Source organism: Pinus tabuliformis, chromosome 5_1 (assembly GCF_031772625.1).
Source record: "Pinus tabuliformis cultivar Carrire ecotype Pingquan chromosome 5_1, CPIR1, whole genome shotgun sequence".
Classification (NCBI taxonomy): Eukaryota; Viridiplantae; Streptophyta; class Pinopsida; order Pinales; family Pinaceae; genus Pinus; species Pinus tabuliformis.
Window position 1 is genome coordinate 304,830,300 of NC_142305.1, and position 17,736 is coordinate 304,848,035.

The following is a 17,736-nucleotide window of genomic DNA, read 5'->3' on the forward strand; positions in this document are numbered from 1 at the left end:
GACTGTGCATTTCTTTCACACTGTCGTTTACCAATCGTCGCCGAGGGAGCAGTCTATTGACACAGAGGGGGTCCTCTCGTCTGCCCAAGGCGGTGAATGATCAGCGTGTTTTGTAATGTTTACGTTTTGGATTTGAGGTGAATGATGAACTTGTGGCCATCGGTCTCGTCGTCCTCGAATTTCCCTATGCACTATTCAAAAGCCTCTGGCTCTCTTGTCTGAATGTCAATGATCGCCAGAAAATAACAGAAATTTAGTATCTGTCTCGTGCTTCACTGATACTAATCTAGCTTTATAGATTGCTCCCCAAACTCCAAGATAGCTTCAGCTGAAGGATGCATTAAGTACTGAAGCCCATACGTCGTCGGTTTCTGCAAGATATAAAGCCCATACGTCGCCGGTTCGTTTCTGCAAGATATCGGTTCGTTTGACATCAAAAATGTGGAAGCGTGAGGCTGGCTGCACGAGCTCGGTTAGAGGTTCCCAACAATAATGGCTTAACCCAAATTTCTGGCGTCCGCTTCCATCAGAGTTGAAGGCAGAGTTGGGAATCGATTTTTCCAGTCATATCAAGAGCCAAGGCATTGCTGATAAAATAGGAACGATTCTCCCTCACTCTGCTGGTTGAAATCTCTTCTGTCCAGAAGAAACGGTAGGTTTCCCATCAGATTTGAGTGTCCCAGCTGAATCTCCCTCTGAAGATGTTTCTATTGCCTTTGTGAATGACTCAGACAGACCAGCATAGTGGTCCACCACTCTCGTGATGTTGTTGTTGAGCTCTCGAATTAGGGCAACATTTCTACTTAGATTCTCTGCGATCTTGGATTCGTGATTTTGATTTATCTCATTAATAAGCAACCGGTTCTGGTCTAGAATATTCTGCACCTGACTAAAGCTTTTCTGGATGTTTTGCAAGCCTACCTGTCACATAGCGGTGTAGCACAGGTAAAAGGCACTTTGCATATCGGCTGATTTTTAAACCTATGACAGTGTTTAACTTTTCAATTTCACACCAAGTTTCGGGAATGATTGTAACATAGATCGCGATAGTGTTGGTATCAGAGCGTTCAATAAGCGCCAACCTCGAGAACAACTGACAATGGAGAAAAGGATGGAGCTTTTTCTAACAGCAATATTGTAGCTTTGGACCATGGAGGGTTTTCTGGGACAAACAACAACAACAACAATACTAAATCTTCGATTTCTGGGAATGTTTCAGTCAATGGGTGTAATATCAGTGAGGCAGTCAAGCTGATGACTGATCGATGGGCGGTTGCAATGCATTCTCACAATGATCAATCATTGCATGTGACAGAGAGGGCAGTTGTTTACTCAAGCTCTGGAGGAGGATCAGCCTGGGGCTCTTCAAAGCTTGCTTATCAGCCCTCTGTTGTGGACTTCTTAGCAGAGTTAGGGCAAGCAATACGCAGAGCAAACATTAATCATGTCAATGGGGAGAGAACTAGTGGAGCAAGATAGGGAGCAATCTTGTAAAGACTGCTCAAAAGCATTGACATGTTTCTAACTTGTTAAGGATCAGATTATGTTGTTAAAGTTTGAGAACAATTTCCTGTGTTTATTGCTTCAACAAAGTGGTATATTATTTTATCCCATTCTGTGGCTATTTTTTTCTGAATTACTGTAGAGGTTATCACTGTTAGCTCAAAACCAAGTAAATGGAACAATTTGAAACAACCTCTGAGTGAAGTGATTCGTGAAGAAGTGATCAGCATTGTGAAGTGAATTTGAAGCAATTTTTGAAGACATTTTTGGAAGTCATTTTTTTGCAGTTTCTTTGGAGCAGTTTCTTGTAGAGATTTTGCATGATTTCCATAGCAGCTAGATGCTCTGAAGTTTGAAGTTGAGGACAGCGCTCATCTTCACATTTATATATATTTTTTTTTTGCATTGGTGATGTTATGCTCCAGTTCATTCTTGAAACGAACTGTGGACTGTTGATTTACCATGTGCCTAATTGTACCAATGTTTATTGTAGCTTGACGAGAAATGTTTATTGTAGTTTAACTTGGTAACATCCAGCTTACTCACGTACTGCTCCATCAACCATTTTCGCGACATTGTTGCCACTTGATAAGCCCTTACAATATCTTGTAGTAAGAGTACAATATTATTTTTCTGTTGCTGTTGCCTCAGTTGTGTTTTTTAAGTGACATTGAAGAAAAATGGCCAGACTTGAAGATGCATTAAAGTTATTGAATATCTTAATTCATTCCACTGTTGATGAGATGGTCAAAGTTAACAAAGAAACTCTCTTTGACATCCAAACCTCTCTGCAAACTGCACATGAGAATATTGAGTTTTTGCAGCTTGAAACAAAGCTACAGCAAGAAGAATTACAGCAGTGGAGTCATCATTCTGAACCTGTTTCTGTTCAGAACAATGAAACAGACTCCCATGAACAACAAGTCAATAATGTTACTATTCATTCAAATAAAGCAGCAGTTGCACATGCACATGCAGAAGTTCAGTCTGCACTTCCCAAGCCCATCATCAGACCTTGGGAACAGCTTGTCCACAACAAGCACAGAACTGGTCTTGGATATGACAAGGACTTGTCCTTTCATATTCCAGACTATGCCAAGCCCATTCAGTTTCAAAGTGCTGGATTCATTCATGACAGTTCACCTGCTCTTCATGACAGTTCAACTTCAGTTGTTCCAGATTCTGCCCCTCTTCCACAGCAACAACAACAACAAAAACAACAGATCGTGAAATGCCAACACTGTGACCGAGTTGGCCATCTGAAAGATCACTGTTTTGATCTTCATCCATGTAAGCACTGCCATAAAACCAGTCATTCTTCACACAGATGCTTCAGAAACAAACATCCTGCAAGAACAAAGATTCATCTTGGATGGATCGCTTCTTGGCAATGGGCATCAACAGCCAAGAAGATATTCCAAACACATGTCAGAACTTGTTCCAGAATATTGAACAGTCTTGCAGTTGAGTTTTCTCCATCATCTCACCTTGTATCTGACAGGGGGGGAAATGATGGTCATCTACAAGCTTCAAAGCCACATCAAGCGAGCCTGAGCCACAACCTGCCACACCAGTTTCAGAGTTGTAGTCAGAGACAAGATGCCTAAACATGCCTTCAGTTGGCAATCTGGGACTTCCTCTAGCAGAAGACTTCAGCTTCTTGCCAGTTTCGGAAGCATTCCAGGAACAGATTGAGAACACTTCCTCTAGCAGAAGACACCAGCTTCTTGCCAGTTTTGGAAGAGTTCAAGAATTGCATTAAGCATTCCAGAGTTGTTGGTTATCCTTAAACCATCACAGGTTGAGACTTCCCTTTTCAGGTTGAAGTTTTACCTTTTATGCGGGGTGAGACCTCCCTTTTATGGTTGAAGGTTTCCCTCTTTAAAACAATAGGATCACTTCCTCTAGCAGAAGACTTCGGTTTCTTGCCAGTTTTGGAAGAGTTCCAGGAACTGCACTAAGCGTTCCAGTGTTGGTGGTCATCCTTAAACCACCGCCCTTTTTACCAGCATTTCATAGAACACATTCAGCCTAGTGCTGCCTTGCATTTTTTGCACATTTTGTATTACAGCTCTCTTCTTGGACTCATGCATAACCCTTCGGATTAAGGGGGGGAATGTTGGACACCTAATCATAAAGGGTTAGCGTGGAAGTTGAATGGACAAAGGAGTCCAAGAGACCTTGGGATCTGAATCCCAAGAGTCACATATGTGTACTATAAATGTATATCTATTGTTAATAAAAATGCACTCACTGATTTATCTTTCATATGTGTCTTGTTGTCCATGTGAGTTTAACATTACCAACCATTCATATAAGCCATTCTTAGTTTTAAACGTTGTTTTCCATTCATCACCTTCTCTGATTCAGATCTAATTATATCCACTTTTTAAATCTATTTTAGAAAAATATGCAGCACCACTTAAGCAATCTATGAGATCATCAATACAAGGCAATGAAAATCTATACCATATTGTGATTTTTTTATTTCTCGAGAATATGTACACATTCTCCATCCGAAATCCTTCTTTGGAGTTAACATTGTTGGGTAAACACACAAACCTAAGCTTTCGCAGATGAGACTCGTATCAAACAATTCTTGCACTTGATTTTTAATCTCTTCATTCTCCCTTGGGGTCATTATGTAGGCTGCTTTGTTTGGAATACTAGCACCTAGAATGAGATCAATATGATGGATGATACTTCTAATGGGAGGCAACTTATCAGGAAAGTCATCCACTACAATATCAATGAATTCATTCAACACATTTTAAATTTATTTTGGAAGGTCATTCAGATTTGTGCTTGTTAGGACTACCTTTGGCTTACCAATTAAAGAAAAATTATCTTCTCGTGCTTGAATTCTTGAAGGAACTCTTTCCCACTAAATAAAATTACTTTGGATTGGTCTTCTTTTGGTGTGTTTTCATTCTTAAAATGCAAGAGTACATGATTTTCTCCATCCTTTTCAAAAGTATAGGTGTTGCTCCTTCCATCATGTATTGATTTCCTATCATATTGCCAAGGTCTTCCAAGCATAATATTACACTCATCCATAGGCATAACATCACAAAGAACTTTATCTTTACACCATACTATTTGAAACTCCACTTTACATTGCTTATTAACTAGTATATGATGTCCCTTTTGCAGCCACGGGACTTTGTAGGGAGTAGGATGTTTAGTTTTCCTTAAATTTAACTTTTCTACCATTTCTGTGGATACTAAATTATCATTACTCTCACTATCAATAATGACTTTACAACATTTTCCTCCTAATTTACAAACAATTTTGAACAATATTTTCCTTTTTGTATATTACTTTACTTCTTTAGTAAACTTTAATAAAGTTCTTTTCATCATTAAGGATTCACTAGTCTTAGGTACATTTTCATGTGTAGAGGATTGTACACTTTCTATATTAGTTTGTGCCATATGTATGTTGCCCTGACTAGAAGATATTTCTAGAAATTCATCAGATTTATGGTTAACTTTATTACATGTATAACATCTTACCACAAAATATCTACCTCTAACTCTTTGATATGGTCTTCATCCTCCAAAATCTCCTCTTGATGATGATTATGCCTGACGTGAATTATTGCCTTATTATTTTTGAATGGGAAATATTCTGCTTGAATATCCTCTCCTTGATTGTATTCTACTTGGTGGTCCTCTGCTTGATTGTCCTTTGCTCCTTACTATACTTCATCCTCTTCCTCTTTGACTCTGCTTCCTTGCCAGTTTTTCTTCTACATTGAGGGCTATCTAGCAGGCTTCTTCAACAGTTTTCAGAGACAAAATATCCAATTCATATTGTATTTCAAATCTTAAGACTTATGCCATTAATATATCTAGCTAATTTTCCAACATATGTTTCCACATGACCAAGCCTTATACTTAATCTATAAAATTATTATGTATATTCTTTTACAAACATGGATTTTTGCTTAAGATTTTTCATCTGTAGAAAAAGATTTAACTGATAGTCTCGACGAAGAAATTTACCTTTAAGCTTGGCTACCTGATGGGCCTCTAAATTAGACATAAATTAAGGCCCATGCCTCTAAATTAAACATAAATTAAGGCCTATGACCATTCTTCAACACATTAAACCTCTATTCTTGCATTAGATAATGTAGGAATGTGTTCCCTACCATTTAATGCAGATTCCTAGTATTAGGGACTAAATCCACTAATCAAGGGATTTTGGTGGGGAAAGCTTCCTCCATTCATGAGGAATGCTTCCTAATCATTTTTTATAAGTACCAAGTCGAATTTGCCTCTAAGGAGAGATTCCTATTAGTTTTCTTGTGGAGAAAATTCATATTTTTGCAACTCCATTGTATTTTTTTGCAGGGATGTAATTGTATTGATGAAAATAATGAAGATTGTCAGGCCAGGCAGTAACTCTGTTAGGCAGAAAACTGATTCGTATTATTCCATCATGTATGTTATTGTTATATACAAAAGGGTGTGATTGTTCAGTGTTGAGTCCCAAACTTACATCTTCCCTATACACCATTTTACCCTTTTTTTCCAGTTACTTGACCCACCAAGCTGTCAAATCATTGCATATTAGTTTAAAAAGAGCTTATAAAATGTTTTCCTAACTATGTCTTGTGACTGCTGTTTGATTTAGATTTTTGTTCAATTAGCTACGAAATCTTGTCACTTTCCGCAGCCAGCTCAAGTTTCCGCAGCCATTTTGTTGAAGACTATGTTACAGGTGTCCACTGGAGAATCCGGCCACATGGGAAAGCTGAAAATGATGTGTACATGGATCGTGTCCCCTTGGTTCAGCCGAATCACTCACAAACAACCATGGTCAAGGGCAGTCAAAGAAGTGGTCAAACCAAGAGTTTTGCGGTGGCACGACTTTGTTTTTACCACGTGAAGATTTGCGTGGCAAGTTCCTCGATCTCCGGAGGTGTGCTAACACCTGTGGACCAATCCGTGAACCAAATCGAATAGCCACCACTCCTTAGATTTAATTGTCACGGCTACCATACTGCTAGATCTCAGGACGTGGTTGTTCACGTGTCTGTTTGGCAGCGCCGAATTTAGGAATTAGTTATAGCATCCTCAGTTATAAATAACGTGTTATCATACGCTTGATAGTTAGCTTTTCACATGTAATATTGACTGTTTTACGAGCCCACTGTGTCGTGCTCTATCTTTATCTTATGACTGCACTTTAATATATGAGAAGACAACGTTCTTAAGTTCAATTTGTGACTGAGTATTGATTGGCCGAGGTTGCAGAGGGTCCCTGTACACCAAGGCTCTGTATCTACTTATAGTTTCTTGTTTGCTTTCATTATGTTACTGCTTTTATAATCATTTGCTTGTATATATTACACTATTCTGGTATTCATGTTAACTGTTGTCCATCTTTTCTTTTATGCTTTCTCATGATTGTTAACTGATCAATGTTTTTCTTTCAGGTTCTCGTAGACAGCCCAAGCAATTTCACATAGTTTTTAATGACTAATGACATGAAATCATCTTGTCCTTCTGTTGATTTATGTTCTGAGTTTTAAATTCTAGCATTGTCATTTCTTTCAGTTCTGTTTTGCTCATTTACTTTCATGCAATTTAGATATCATATTACTCTATTTGTTTATGATTACCTCATATAGCCAAGCGACTCAAATAGTGAGGAATCAGAATATTAGTTGATGTAGTATGATTTAGTTTACTTTTCTGCAAGTTAGTGATTAGATTACTCATGTCATTTTCAGGGATTGAAATATGAATGCGTAGTTTAAGCTTAGTTTCATTTTATGCAATTTCATTTCCTGCAATTTAGATATCAGATTACTCAATTTGTTTATGATTACCTCCTATAGCCAGAGCGAGTCGAAAGGTGCGGGGTCAGAATATGAGTTGAAATAGTGTGATTTAGTTTGCTTTTCTTACAGTCTTTGAATTGCTTTGAGTTCAGTTTTTATTTTATTTTTATACAGCAGTAAGGATACTGGGCTTCATTGTCACTAGCTCACTGTTTTGGTACATTTTTATTTTCTTTTAGGAATTGATTTCATTACAGCAAGTTTTGAAACTTTTTTGAGAACTTTAAAGTTTGAAAAATCATTGCAGAAGTCACCATTTCCATCCATACTTGACTTTCAATTCTGCCATCTCACACTAGGGAATCAACAGAAGATAAACCCAAAAATAAACCAAAAACTCAAAAACAACAAAGAAATAAGAAATTGGTTATCTTGCATATACAATGCACTTCACTCCAGCAGTTTACGACTCTCGGATTGACATTTTAAAAAGAAATTTAGGACACACTAAATTGACCAAACATTTTGGCGCCGTTGCGGGGAAGTGAAACTAGGTAGGAAATTTCTTAAAAAAAAAAAACACAAGAAAATTTCAAGGAAGGTAAAAATTGATAAATTCTCAAAGTATGCTCTCCTCTTGCACCTAGTGTGATCTGGAGGATCAGAAAAGAGAGTTATGGTTTAATAATTTCTTGAGTATGCTCTCTTCTTGCTCCTAGAGTGACTTGGAAGATCAGAAAGAGAATTATTAGCCCGACTTGAAGAAAAATAAAAAAAATGACATGCATAGAGCAAGAGATTCTAAGGGAAGGTTTTTAGCTAGGGCCAAGAGTTTGATTTTTACAACTCCGTCTACTTCAAGGAATAGACAAGAAACACCTCCATCATCTCCAACTCACACTCCTAGCCTTAGGATTCTTGGAATTCAAGAGGCAGTAGTTGAATTAGGAGACTCTCCCACACTATCCACCGAATCTGAATTAGGAAAAGACCCTTTCTTTACTTCTACAAGAAAACACATTGTAATTGAGGAAGTAGAGTCACCTGAAGAAGAAGAGGGAGAAATTCATCCTCGTTTGCCATTAGTAGAGGAACCAGAGGACTCTGAAGTCTCTGAGGAAACTATCATGACAGAGGAAGTAGTAAACAGATTTGGTAGAGGTAGAGGTAGAGGAGGAGGAGGAAACAATGGAGGAGGTAGAGGTAACAATGGGGGAAATAGGGATGGAGATAACTCATTCGGATTTCCTATAGTTGATGACGATTCTCAAGCAACAATGAAAAACATCTCACCATCTGTCCTCCCAAACTTTCATGGGTTACAAAATGAGGATCCTGAAACATTTCTATCTGAGTTTGAAGTCGTGTGTCGAACTTATGATTATCTGGAAGACTCTCAAAAACTCAAATTGTTTCCTTCAACATTGAAGGGAGCTACTTTGAAATGGTTCATGGGATTAGTCACTCAATCCATTAGGACTTGGAATGATATGAAACAAACATTTTTGGATAGATACCTGGACTATTGTATGCCCACCAATCACAAGGATGAGGTATTCAAAATGGTGCAAAGAGAAGATGAAAACTTGGAGGATTTACTTGAAAGATTTCAATACAACCTGAAAAGAGAAAAAATGAATAACTTAGATGAGGAAACCTTGAAAGCCCTTCTATTAAAATCCATTAGATATGAATGGATAGATATTTTGAACATGATGGGAAAAGGAGATATATCTCAACTTCCACTTCATGATATAGCAGAGCTATGTCTCCATCTCTCAAGGGGAAAATCTAAAACTGGAAAAGGGCCTAGAGATCCTTCTCTAATTAGAGCAAACAAATCTGCAACTGGATCAGTAAGTAGGGCTGAGATTGGCAACATGCTTGATGAATTCAAAACTGATATTTTAGGGAGTCTTAGTGAGCAACTAGACACCCTTAAGATACAAAACAAGCAGAAAGCAGAAGCTGAAGCTTTGGCCATCTTTTGTTCGAAATGTAGAAAGAAACATGCTCTAAGGGAATGTCCCTTGGATGCAAAATTTGTAGAAACATGTGTGATTTGTTCATAAAACCCTGAGACCAAGGATTGTCCTTCAATTCCTGGGCTCAAAGCTGTCTTTCAAGAAGATCCAAATTCAATTGAGTCTCTCTGTTTTGTTGCAAGGAGACCTTGGCAGGGGCAACAAAATCAAGGGTTTAACAACTCTATGAACTTTCAACCCCCACCAAATTGGAATCCTTGGCAACAACCTTGGTCCCAACCTCAAAATCCTTTTCAATCAAGGGTACAAGGTATGCGAAATCCTTATGGGAGATTTGCTCAATTTTATCAATATCCTCCACCTTTTCAAAATCAACAAGCTCCACAACTTCCAAATCAAAATCCACAACTATCATTGCCATTTCCACAAAAACAACAACCTTCTCAGTAGAATCCAAATTCTCAACTCTTGCTTCCATTCCAACAGAAGACAAATCAACTACCTTCCCAGCCATTGTCGAACCCCAACAATAAAAACCCTCAAAATGCTTACATGGTAGAAGGACAACAATTTCCTACCTATATGATTGTTCCTCTTAATGATGTACAACTTAGATCTGGTAGAATTTTAGACAAGCCTTCTATAGATACTCAAAAGCAAAGCATTTCTGAGGAAGATTCTCTTGAATTCAATAAAGGTCCTGAAGCACCTCTTCAAAACCCAAGCACTCAAAAAGAAAAAGAAAAAGAGTCAACCCCCACAAATCCTATAGTTGAGCAACCTGCATCTTCATCTACACCTCCTTTTCCTGAAAGATTACAAATTGACAAAGGGGTGGAAAAACAAATCTTGTTGCCTGATTATGATTTTCTAGATGAATTAAAGAATGTCTGTATCAAGATTCCCTTGTTACAAGCCATTAGAGAGATTCCTATTCTAGCAAAAACAATAAAGGAGTTGAGTCTCAAAAGACTAGGAAGGAAACCATGAGATACAAGAAGAATCCACCTGGTAGGAAAAATTGCAGATATCATGATGGAAAAAATTACTATGCAGAAGTATGTAGATCCCGGTAGTCCAATTGTCAAAACACATATCAATGGGGTAGAGATTCCAAATACTTTGATTGATTTAGGGGCTGCTATCAACATTATGAGTAGACAGACTATGGAATAGCTAAAACTTCCTAATCTTCTTTTTACACCTACTTTACTGCAACTTGCAGATCGATCAATTATCAAACCAGATGGTGTATTAGAATACATTTCGGTCTCCTTAGATTCTTGGGAATATCCAGTAGATTTCATGATTTTAACTCCCAAGAGTAATCTAGGAGGACACCCACTCATTTTAGGAATACCTTGACTAGCCATAGCTAATGCTTTTATCAGTTGTAGATCTGGGGATATGTATATTTCTGATGGTAATTCGACAAAGAAATTCAATTTGCATCCTCCAGCAAAAGCAATTACAGAAGTAGGAGATAATGAATGGGTTGACGATGAGGACACTATACAACCTGTCTTTACCATTTCTGAAATCAGTGAAGATAGTCAAATTCTGAACACATTAGAAAACTTTGAAATATCTTCAGAATATGACCACACACAATTTCAGTTAGATTCTGACATTGAGTATCTATCATCTAGACAAATGTCTCTTTACTCTATGGAAGAGTTTGGTAGTTCCACCATTGAGATCTTTCCAGGTAAAACATTGAATATCAACAAAAACTTGGAAAAATCACAACAGGGAGAGCTAACCAAAATCTTGCAAAGAAATTCTACTGCATTTGCATGGGAGTATACTGATATGAAAGGTATTGACCCTAAAACTTGCATTCATCACATCTATATTGAGGAAAACAGTAGACCAATCGGACAACCTCAGAGAATGATGAATCCAAACCTTAGGGAGATAGTGAAAGAAGAGCTCCAAAAACTACTCAATGTAAACTTCATTTATCCAATTTCAGATAGCCGATGGGTTTCTCCTTTGGTTATAGTACCTAAAAAGAATGTTAAATGGAGGGTATGCATTGATTACAGGGAATTGAACAAAGCAACTTTGAAGGATCACTTTCCTTTACCCTTTATCGATCAGGTATTAGATACTCTAGCAGGCAAAAAATACTTTTGATTCTTGGATGGTTTTAGTGGCTATAATCAGATTCAGGTAGCACCTGAAGATCAAGATAAGACCACATTTACCTGTCCATGGGGAACTTTTGCTTACCGAGTGCTTCCTTTTGGATTATGTAATGCACCCGCAACATTTCAAAGGGCAGTACTAGGAATTTTTCCTGATCTAATCCATGATTGTGTAGAGGTTTATATGGATGATTTTACAGTTTATGGTAATTCATTTGAAGAGGCATTAGAGAATTTGGAAAAATTCCTTATAATATGTAAAGAAACAAACCTTTCATTGAGTCATGAAAAATTCTTTATGCTGTTTACTGAAGGTATTGTTTTGGGACATCATATTTCAGGGGATGGGATTAAAGTTGATAGATCAAAAGTTGAAGTCATCTCCAAGTTGCCGATTCCAAATTGTCAAAAAGATGTTAAAAGTTTTATAGGATTTACTGGGTACTATAGAAGATTTATAGAAAACTTTACCAAAATAGCATCTCCCCTCTTCAAATTACTTACAAAAGACTGTGAATTCAAATGGAATCCTGATTGTCAATCAACATTTGAAACTTTGAAAACAAGAATATCTGAAGCACCCATTTTGAGAGGACCAAATTGGAAACTTCCTTTCCATATTTCTACAGATGCTTCAGATACAACTCCAGGAGCTGTGTTGGGTCAAAAGGATTTAGTTCCTTATGCCATTTACTATACCAGTGAAAATTTGACTCCCACTGAGTTGAACTATACTGGGATTGAATAAGAATTCTTAGCTGTTGTTCATGCAATCAATAAGTTTAGACATTATATAACAGGCTATGAAACTTTTGTCCATACTGATCATTCTGCAATTAGATATCTAATGAACAAACCTGTTACTAATGGCGGAGTTACAAGATGGCTGTTACTTTTACAAGAATTCAATATTACTATATTGGATAGACCAGGGAAACAAAATACAGTAGTTGATTTCTTGTCTAGGATCCAAAATACTAATGAATATTCTCCTGTAGAGGATAAGTTTCAAGATGAATCTTTATTTGCAGTAACTACTAAGACTCCTTGGAATGCATATATTGCTAACTATTTGGTTACAGGGAAGCTACCTCCACATTTATTTCCTAGTGAAAAAGGAAGAATTATTCAGGAGAGTTCAAATTATTCATGGATTTCTAACAAATTGTTTAAAACAGGGCTAGATTGTGTGATCAGAAGATGTATTCGGGAAGATGAAATGCCTGACATCCTTAAGGCATGTCATGATGAACCATGCGGTGGACACTTTGCTGACAAAAGGACGACCTATAAAATCCTTTCTTTAGGATATTATTGGCCTTCCCTCTTCAAAGATACAAAACAATATGTCAGAAGGTGTGACAGCTGCCAAAGAGTAGGGAAACCGACTCTTTCAAATGAAATGCCATTACAACCACAGGTACTCATCGAACCCTTTGAAAAATGGGCTTTAGATTTCATTGGACCCATTATCCACCATCTAAACAGAATAAGTATATATTGGTATCCACTGATTATGTCACTAAATAGGTGGAAGCCAAAGCATACTTTCTGCTACTGAAAATTCAGTTGCTAATTTGCTTTATGAGGATATTTTTACTCGTTTTGGTGTCCCAAGAGAAATTGTGACAGATCAGGGAAGCCAATTTACATCCAACATGATGGAGAAGCTGATGGAAGAATACAAAATCAAGCACAAAAAATCTAATCCTTACCATCCACAAGAAAATGGTCAAGTGGAGTCTACAAACAAGGTTATTGAAAGCATCATCACCAAAATTGTTCATCTACACAGAAGAGATTGGGCAGAAAGGCTTCCTGAAGCCTTGTGGGCCTACAAAACTACATGGAGGAATACAACAGGACATTCTCCCTATGAACTTGTTTATGGGAAAGAAGTTCTGCTCCCCATTGAGTTTCAAGTCAAGACTTTCAAAATGGCAGTTCAGTTGGGGATGAATCTATCAGAAGCCCAAAAGCACAGAATGGAGCAGCTGAATGAGCTAGATGAAATCAAACAAGAAGAAATTTTAAGAACTGATCTAGTTCAACATCAAAGAGCTAAGTGGTATGACAGATACATCAAAGAGAAAAAGTTTCAAGAGGGAGACTAGGCATTACTGTTTGATTCCAAGTTTAACGACTTCAAAGGTAAATTTCAGACCCATTGGCTTGGGCCATATGAGATTGACAAAGTCTTTAGCAATGGAGCGGTAAGGATCAAGACCATTGATGAATTTCAAACTCCTCTTATTCTGAATGCCCAGAGATTGAAAATTTATCATAAGTCACTTTCAAAAGAGGAATTTGTCAAAATGTTTCAAGAAAATTCTGCAATAAGGCTGGTGAAGAAGAATCCTTCTTCCCCACCAGCCTAACCTTTTTTTCTTTCAGTTAAAAAAAAAATGTATAAGCCTGAAAACCAATCACTGATTGGCGGTCTTATACAGAAAATGTAGAGTGAAAATTAGGGACACCTGACACTATATTTTCCAAAAAAAACAAATTCTCCCCTTCTTTTTCATTTTCACTCCACTTCATTTGCCATTCCACTCCATCTCCATTTCATTTTCATTTCACTTCACTCCACTTCATCTCATTCCATTTCATTAATTTCATTCCATTTCATCAATAAATGTCTCTTTCAGGACCATTTCCACTCAGTTATTTATTATCTAACTATATTTGTTTAGCCAAGTGGGTGTTGTGTCAGTTTCCGCAGCCAGAAACAGTTTCCGCAACCACCACTCTGTTTTTCAAATTTACAGATAAAATGTTAGTGCAATAATCATGAAAATGCAGGTGTGACTGAGCATATGCTATGAAGACATGGAGCATCTCCAGACATCAATAAAGAGTAGTTGGTTAAAGGCTAATGGACAGAAAATGACAAGGATTCCAAAGGTATGAGCAAAAATTTCTTTCAAATAGCATTTAAAGGCACAATTTTGCATAGTTGTCAAACCATAAAAGCTCTACTATGTGTAATGATTATCACGATAGCTCCATTACCCATTACCATCCCACGACATTATTCCACAAGCCATGCATTTATGCCTTAACGGTCTCATGATTGATTTTCGGATTTAAACTCATAGTCGACTACACTTTCATACACCACTTGTAATCATGAGATGTGACCTATTTCATTACGGTTCCTCTCCACCGCATTTTCCGCAACCATTCAGTAAACGTGTAACATTTTGTACACAGCCGTTCAATTCAAAATCCTGACTTCACTCCATTTCCTTACCATTATGTTAATACCATCTTCTTCACATATGTCTACACTTCATTTTGTGAACTCACCTTGGCTGCTCATCCTATGTTTCCGCTTGCAGTTCCGGAACACTCCCGTTACCTGTTATCCTCCAATTGCAGCCACTGTATTTTTGCCATAAACCCTGCAACCGAGCCACCTTACCTCTGCTAAACCCTCATACGCAATTGAATTTTCAGTTGAATTTCAAAATAGAGGAAATAATGGGACGATTACTAAGGGCAGAACCGGAAGGACCTAAATATTTAGAAGGTTACCCTCAAGCAAAAGATTTGCTGAAGAAAGCAAAATGGTTACGCTTCATCCAAAAATTTAAGGGCCATAACAAGGAGGTAACGAAAGCCTTTGCACGGTCTTTCGATGGCCAGATGGTGGAAATTGGAGACTTAAAGCTCACGGTCACTGAAGCCTCAGTAGCAGCTGCCACAAACTTGCCCCAGGAAGGTGAGCGTTGGTTTAAAAACAAAAGTGTGGATGAGTAGGCATGGAGAATTATGTTACGTAACCCAGGTATGGACGTTACTGTGTTTACAAAAGGAATTCCTGTTCATGCATTGAAAGAAGAATGGGCCAGCTTACTGTTAATCATCCAAAAGTTTATCACTTGCGAAGGATGCTTTGGTTCAATGTACATGTATCATGTTAGGTTATTGATGAACTTCTTAGAGAGTCAAACTCTTAATCTGCCTTATTTCTTACTGCTAAGTTTGAAAGAGATGAGTACCACAGTCCAAAAGCACATAGGAAATATAGAACCTCATTTATATCATCATGGACTTGTAAGGATTCTCATTGAAGACCAACTGAAGAAAAAAAAATATATCTGGGAATGGTTCTTAGTAAGAAATTACTTTCAAGAGCCATCTGAGGCTCCTGAAAGTAGTACACCTAAGACACCAAGAAGGAGTAGGAGAAAAGAAAAGATTTCCATAATCCAAGACTCTCCTATTATCAAAACTCAAGAAGTTGGTCAAAAAGAAAAGGAGAAAATAACTAAGGACAAGAAACAGAGAAAATTGAAAGGCAAAAGAAACATAGAAGAATTCTACCAATCACCTGAGCCATCTATAGAGGAAGACTATCAAACATTGTCTGAGAGACTAGTGCATCTTCAAAAACAAGCTGCTACAGCAAAGAAGAAGGAAAAAGGAAAACAAAGCACAGAAGAAGGGAGTACTAGTCCACAGTATTTAAGAAGAAGCAACAGGCTTAGAGGAAGGGGGAGTAAAACACAAGTAAAATGACCCCACTTCATTGACTTGGGTGGGGAAACACCCGAGAAACCTCCAGCTAGCCATAGCCCATCTCATTCTCAGCCAACTATTGAAACTAGTCCTCCACATGTTGATGAAAGCCCTTCTTGGCTAGAGCTAGAAAGCAGTCCTCCTCCTCAACAAGACTTTGCAGGCAGTCTAAGAAAAACACCCGAAATAGATCCAAGTCAACGGGAAGTGTATGATTACCTCGAATCTTTAGAAAATACAGCTACAGGCCTGAGTACCACTCTGCCCCACATGACACAAGATGCACAAGTCCAATCCTTAAAGCAAGAAGTGTTTGAATTAGAGGTTCTAAACAGGCATATTAAACAAGAAAATGAAGCACTTAAGGAGCAGAGAAAAGTGGACAAAATTATTCATGATAATATTATGCTTAATTTGGGACTATGGCAAAAGAAGAACAAGAAACTAAAGAAAAAGTGCAGAAAGTTGAGCAGAGAATTAATCAATCTCAAATTCAGATGTCTGATAAGGAAACCCAGGATGGTGGTAGCACCAAGAAAGAAGAGAAGAGGACTGGATGTACTAGCAGAGGCTTCAGAACATATGGATTAAAGGGGAATGACTAAAATTTTGGTTGCATGAGGACATGCAACACCTTCACAATGGGGGTATGTTGAGTCCCAAACTTGCATCTTCCCTATACACCTTTTTAGCCTTTTTTTCCAGTTACTTGACCCACCAAGATGTCAAATCATTGCATATTAGTTTAAAAAGAGCTTATAAAATGGTTTCCTAACTATGTCTTGTGACTGCTATTTGATTTAAATTTTTGTTCAATCAGCTGCAGAAACTTGTCACTTTCTGCAGCCAGCTCAAGTTTCCGTAGCCATTTTGTTGAAGACTATGTTACAGGTGTCCACTGGAGAATCTGGCCACATGGGCAAGCTGCAAATGATGTGTACATGGAGCGTGTCCCCTTGGTTTAGCCGAATCACTCACAAACAGCCATGGTCAAGGGCAGTCAAAGCAGTAGTCAAACCAAGGGTTTTGCGGTGGCACGACTCTGTTTTTACCACGTGAAGATTTGTGTGGCAAGTTCCTCAATCTCTAGAGGTGTGCTAACACCTGTGGACCGATCCGTGAACCAAATCGAATAGCCACCACTCCTTAGATTTAATTGTCACGGCTACCATACTGCTAGATCTCAGAATGTGGTTATTCACCTGTCTGTTTGGCAGCGCATAATTTAGGAATTAGTTATAGCATCCTCAGTTATAAATAACGCGTTATCATACGCTTGATAGTTAGCTTTTCACATGTAATCTTGACTGTTTTACGAGCCCATTGTTTCGTGCTCTATCTTTATCTTATGATTTCACTTTAATATATGAGAAGACAGCGTTCTTAAGTCCAATTTGTGACTGAGTATTGATTGGTCGAGGTTGGAAAGGGCCCCTGTACACCAAGGCTCTGTATCTACTGTATAGTTTCTTGTTTGCTTTCATTATGTTACTACTTTTATAATCATTTGCTTGTATATATTACATTGTTTTGATATTCATGTTAACTGATGTCCATCTTTTCTTTTATGCTTTCTCATGATTGTTAACTGATCAATGTTTTTCTTTCAGGTTCTTGTAGACATCCCGGGCACTTTCACATAGTTTTTAACGACTAATGACACGAAATCATCTTGTCCTTCTGTTGATTTATGTTCTGAGTTTTAAATTCCAACATTTTCATTTCTTTCAGTTTTGTTTTGCTCATTTACTTTCATGCAATTTGGATATCATATTACTC

General features: G+C 37.7%; 1 pseudogene; it reads right to left on the reverse strand.

The window, feature by feature from the left end:
• Positions 1-612: 612 nt before the first annotated feature.
• LOC149164581 (protein ELF4-LIKE 4 pseudogene) overlaps positions 613-17,736 on the reverse strand; it is a 37,818-nt pseudogene continuing 20,694 nt past the window's right edge.